The following is a 6557-nucleotide window of genomic DNA, read 5'->3' on the forward strand; positions in this document are numbered from 1 at the left end:
TTCCCCGCCATGGCTGTACTTCCTCGCCGCCGATCATGTCGCCGTCGTGGCCAGAGCCACCGCAGCTCGCTCCCGAGCGCGTCACCGAATTCATTGCAGCCCCAGGAGCCAAACCCACCCGCTCGCAGCCCCTGCCATGCCCCGTAGTGTCAAAACCGCACGCCACCGAACTCCGGCCGCCGCGAGCTCTGCTCCGGCGAGCTCTGACCATCCCACGGCCTCCGGCGTGTTCCACTGGATGCGCGCGAGCCTGGGCTTCGCGTAGGTGGGTTCCGCCGCCTAAATGGTCGCCGGAGCGACGATCCTGAGCCCTCCGCCACATTCGGCCTCGCCGGCGGCTAAACGCCGGCGGGTTGACTGGGTTTGACCCCCCAGTTGACCAGATTTGACCCATATGGGTCAATGACAGGTGGGCCCGTCTGTGACTAAATCTGTAGCTAGGTTAGTGTTAGTGCTAATTAACCTCTGTTAATTAACTATGACACCGACGTGTGGACCCCGCACGTCAGGTTTGACCCAGTCAGCGCTGTTGACTTGCTGATGCAAGCATGACGCAGTGCTGGCGCAATTTTTCCATTTCTGGTTTAAAATAAATCAGGAAAATCTAGAAAATATTATAAACGTCAAAAATTCATAATTCAACCGTAGCTCAGATTGAAATAATTTATATATGAAAAATTATCAGAAAAATTCAATCCATCCATATGAACTAGTTTTGTGCATGAAAAACCAACTTATACCACATAAATGGCTTTTATAAAGACTTAACTTGGAGTTGCATTTGAATTCTTGGTTCAAATGGACTTCATCCAAATGAATGCTAGATGCATTAGCTCAAACAACATCACATATTCATGCATCATGTTGTTGCATATGCTTGTGTATTGATTGCCGACATTGTTCCTTCTCGATAGGTCCTGCTCCGGAGAGTGTTCCAGAGTAGCTGTCTATGAAGCAGTGCCCCTCTGTTGATCTACCAGGCAAGCAAACCCCCCTTGTTCATTCTGATACAATCCCACTCTCTCGCTCCTACTCTCTTTTATTGCATTAGGACAACAGCGATCCAACTGCTACTTTATGCTGTGGTAGTTGAACCCATTCCTCTGCATGACCTGTCATTGCCACAGTAAATAGTTGAAACCCCTAGCATGTGTAGGAGTTGATTGAGCCATGTTGTGTTCCTACCATGCCATGCCTGATATTGCTTAGAGTTGTGTCAGGTCTGATTCATTGGGAATGAATTAGAGAGTTACGATATGTTCTGGTGCTGAGAGTTAAGTGTGTGAACATGATTTGGTAAAGGTAGCGGTGAGATGCCATGTAGGAGTACATGGTGGGTTGTCTCACTGGAACCGTCCTTAATCACTGAGTTCTGTGTATGTTGTCCAATGACTAGATACTACCACACATTGGGTTCCGGTAACTCGACCCCTCTCAACTTATTAACTAACTTGGTCTCTGTCCAGGAGTCGCAAATAGTTTCTGGTGTTTGTAGGTAGTGTTAGTAGTCTACCAAGTGGCAACCCGGCCAGGTGGGCTTGGGACAGACAAGGCACAAGTGGCACGGTGTACCAAGCGTAGATCCATCCGGCGAGGTGGGGTCGGGAACCCTACACACATCGTTTGGGGCCGTGAGTGAAACCCCGTCCGGATCTCCTTGCGGATGGAACCCGGATAGGCGATAAACCTGGACTAGAGTCTTGTGTGGTTAGTTAGGTCGTGGCCGACTCCCTCGCTAGGCTTCCGCTTGAAGGTTGCCAAGATACATGACATGTACATGGCGGTAAGTGGCGAGAGCGTGTGTGAAGAAGTACACCAGTGCAGGGTTAACATGATCTATTCGAATAGCCGGGTCCGCGGTTATGGACTTCTTGGATTCTTACGTGGTACATAGACAACTTGAAGTGGATACTCTCAAATGCCCAAGACAAGTGTGAGTGCTATGGATGGCCTTCTCGTAGGGAGACGGGAATGAATCCATAGTGGTTGGTGTATCAATGTGGTGAATAGTGGACTCGTGTGCGCTTTCTCACCTCAAAGAGGTTACTCGTAGTCGTAGAACAGGTTAGCCACTGAGTCAAAGCTGGCTTGCTGCAACTAAACCCCACATTGCCTCCTTGATAATAATGCATGTATGATAGGATCTGATGTAAGTCTTGCTGAGTACCTTTGTACTCACATTGCTTAATTTATGTTTTTGCAGATGAGACTTCTGTCTCAGTAGTAGTTCTGCATGGACTTCGACGAATAGCTTGTTACCTCAGCTATGATCTTGTACCCTTGGGAGGGTCTTGTAGATAATCAGGCTTCTCAGCCTTTTTCTTTTGTAGTTGTCTGTACTCAAACATGTAATGCTTCCTATTGTTGCTTGTATGCTCTGTATGTTGGGTCATGAGACCCATTCTTTGTAATACTTGGCTCCTCGGAGCCTAATGAATAAATACTCTGAGTTGTAGAGTCTTGTTGTGATGCCATGTTGTATTTGCACATATCGAGCATATTGTGTGTATGATTGAAATGCTTGGTATGTGTGGGATCCGACAATTTAGTGGTTTATCCTTGGTAGCCTCTCTTATGGGGAAATGTAGTCTAGTGCTTCCACTAAGCCTTGGTAGTCCGCTACAGCCCGGTTTACCGGAGTCCTACTAGCCCAGCACTACTGCTCCGGAACACTTAGACTGGCCGGCATGTGATTCACATCGTTCATGTGTCTTTCCCTTTGGGGAAATGTCACGCGTTGACTTCCGGAGTCCTGCTAGCCTGCTACGGCCCGGATTCCTGTAGTCCTGTTTGCCCAGTTGCTACAGCCCGCATTCACACGCTGATGACCGACATGCTCGATGTTGTTTCATGTATGCCTGTCCCCGTAGGTTAGTGCCACTTTGGGTTCACGACTAGTCATGTCGGCTCGGGTTCTCTGTCATATGGATGCTAGCGACACTGTCATATACGTGAGACAAAAGGCGCAAACGGTCCTGGGCCAGGTAAGGCGACACCCGTGGGAATACCGTGCGTGAGGCTGCAAAGTGATATGACGTGTTACCGGCTAGATCGGTGTGACTTAGAATCGGGCTCCTGACAGCTTTGGTATCAGAGCCTGACTGCCTGTAGGATTACCAAGCCAAATTGGTCGAAGTTGAGTCTAGAAATTCTTTAGTTATATAGGGGAATTGATTGTGGAAGGGAACGTAAGGCTCTTTTTATTCTTTATACCTCATGCCCTTCTGATCTGAGTCATCCTATTTTTCCTACGGGGTTAAGGAACTAGGCTTTCTCTTCTGTCTATCAGGATCACGTGTTACTATTTCGTAGTCTCATAGGATTGGTTGATCAGAGTCATACTCTAGTTTTTGAGTACTTCCGGTGTAGTTGATTAGTACTATCTCAGAACCTTGAGTGATGATGTTGAGTTGTGGTACTACCCCATCATTTGCAGAATGTCTCATTTTGAGCATTTTACTGCCGTTATGCTGCAGGATTTGTCCTAGGAGTTCGAGAGATACTAATTTCCTTGAGCTACATACTGCATCCTATAGTTGATGTTGACTCCGTCCTTGGTTACGTTTCTCATGATGTCGTTAGTTACCCGAAGTTCTGTTGCTCATAGCCTGAACCACGGAGATGGTAGGGATGAGGATCCTCCCAATCAGTCTTCATTGACAAAGTTCATGTTAGAGGTTGAGATGAACAAGCGTGAGACCAACCGCTTGTTGGCACAGATTGAGCAGAACACCACCCATCAGCGTAATGAGTTGGTTTCCATCACCGACTTCATTGGCCTGAACCCACCCACCTTCCATCATTCCATTGAGCCACTCGATGCAGATGACTGGCTCCGTGGTATCACTCACAAGCTACATTCTGTGAATGTAGCTGAAGGTGAGAAGGTCACCTATGCTGCATATCACCTGGAAGGTCCTGCTAGTCTTTGGTGGCAAAACTATGAGGCTATGATTCCAGCTGGCCAAATTCCTACATGGAGAGATTTCACTGAGGCTTTTCGCGAGCATCACATTCCTGAAGCCCTCATCGATCGCAAGAGAGAAGAGTTTTGTAGTTTCACCCAGAGTAAGATGGCTGTTGACGCTTACAGTAGAGAGTTTGAGAACCTCGCCCGCTATGCTACAGAAGAAGTGTCCACGGACGCCAAGAAGCAGGCTAGGTTCCGGAAGGGTCTCAACCCCAAGTTGCGTCGTGATCTCCACTTGCACCATTCCAATACATTCCAGGCTCTTGTGAACAAGGCCATTAATGCGGAGACAGCTCAGCTCACCTGCGAGGAGTCTCGTAAGCACACCCGTGATTTGGGTTCTTCCTCCGGTTCTAGTTCTCAGAAGCGCCGGATTTGGGTTTCGAACTCTGCGCTTCCACCCGACTACAGACCGACGCCATCTTATGTGGCGCCTCACCCGGTTTAGTCATATGCTCCACCCAGGCCTATTGGTGGACCGCCTGCCAATGCGGGTCCACGTCCTACCTCCAAGTTTTGTTACAAGTGCGGAGAGCCAAGCCACATTGTCCGTATTTGCACTCAGACCAGTGTTGCTCCACCCCAGCCCGAGAAGTCTGTTGGCCGTGGTAGTAAGCCATCACGCAAGATGATCAGTGCCAAGTCAGCTCCCACTGAACATGGACGTGTGCATCACGTCTCAGCTAAAGATGCTCATGATGATGCAGATGTCGTTCTTGGTACACTTCTTGTAAACTGTCATCCAGCATCGGTTCTGTTTGATACTGGGGCGTCTCATTCCTTCATTTCCGAAAGTTATGCTCGCTTGCACGACATGTCATTTTGTGATATGCCCTCCCCACTACTCATTCAAACTCCTGGATCCAAATGGCAAACTTCCAGGATAAGTTATGGCAATGAAATACATGTTGACAGACTTGTATTCCTAGCTTCCTTGATATCTCTTAGGTCTACAGATATTAACATCATCTTGGGTATGGACTGGATGAAAGCTCATTATGCCAAGATTGATTGTTACACCAGGTCTGTTCAGCTCACACACCCCTCTGGCAAGATAGTCACTGTCTCCACCAGAATTGCAAAGCGCCAGCTTTATTCTCTTAATGTCATCCCTCTTCCAGACCTTGAGGATATCCCGGTAGTCCGCGACTTTCCGAATGTCTTTCCAGAAGAACTGCCAGGTGTTCCACCTGACAAAGATGTAGAGTTTGTCATAGATTCTATCCCAGGAACCGCCCCAATTTCTAGGAGACCTTACAAGTTGGCACCCTTAGATCTAGCCGAGCTTAAGAAACAACTTGATGAGTCCTTACAAAAGGGTTTCATCCATCCTAGTTCTTCTCCTTGGGCTTTCCCCGTTCTCTTCGTCAAGAAGAAGGATGGTACGGACTGGATGGTTGTAGATTATTGTCCCGTTAATTTGGTCACGATAAAGAACAAGTATCCGCTCCCCAGGATCAGCGACCTGTATGATCAGCTTGCTAGATCCTCAGTCTTTTCCAAGATGGATTTGAGGTGAGGCTACCACCAAATCAAGATCAGAAACGGGGACATTCCTAAGACAGCCTTTGTCACTCATTATGGCCAGTACGAGTACACCATCATGCCCTTTGGTCTAACCAATGCTCCAGCTACATTCTCCCGCTTGATGAACTCGATCTTCATGGAGTACTTAGATAAGTTCGTCGTGGTTTAACTCGATGATATTCTTATTTACTCGAAGAACGAGGAAGAGCATGCCGAACATCTTAGACTTGTGTTAGAGAAACTCAAAGAGCACCGCCTTTATGCCAAGTTCTCCAAGTGCGATTTTTGGTTGCCAGAAGTGACCTACCTGGGCCACGTGATATTTGGTAAGGGCATTGTTGTCAATCCCGAAAGAGTTCAGGCGTTCTTGATTGGAGTCCACCTGAAACAGTTAAACAAGTTAGGAGTTTCCTTGGTCTAGCCAGTTATTGTCGCCGCTTCGTTGAGAACTTCTCCAAAGTGGCCAAACCTCTCACGAAACTTCTCAAGAAAGATAAAAAGTTTGAGTGGTCCCCATAGTGTGAGTACAGTTTTCAGGAACTGAAAAGACGCCTGACTTCTGCTCCCATACTTGTGCCACCAGATTTCACGAAGGACTTTGTTATCTATTGTGACGCCTCACGACAGGGACTAGGTTGCATTCTTATGCAGGATCATCATGTGATTGCCTATGCATCTCGACAGTTGCATCCACATGAGGATAATTATCCTACACATGATCTAGAGCTTGCAGCCGTAGTCTTTTCACTTAAGACATGGCGACATTACCTTCTTGGTAAATGTTGCGAGATTTACACCAACCACCAGAGTCTCAAGTATATCTTCACCCAACCAGATTTGAACCTTAGGCAAAGACGTTGGTTGGAGTTGGTATCAGATTACGACTTAGGGATTACCTACACCCCAGGCAAGGGAAATGTCATGGCTGATGCGCTAAGTCGTAAGTCGTATTGCAACAATCTTATGTTGCAGCAGGGCCAACCACTTCTTCATGAGGAATTCTATAAGCTTAACCTTCACATTGCTCCTCACGGATTCCTTTCTACATTGGTGGCGAAAC

Source organism: Triticum aestivum, chromosome 1D (genome assembly GCF_018294505.1).
Source record: "Triticum aestivum cultivar Chinese Spring chromosome 1D, IWGSC CS RefSeq v2.1, whole genome shotgun sequence".
In the NCBI taxonomy this organism is placed as follows: Eukaryota; Viridiplantae; Streptophyta; class Magnoliopsida; order Poales; family Poaceae; genus Triticum; species Triticum aestivum.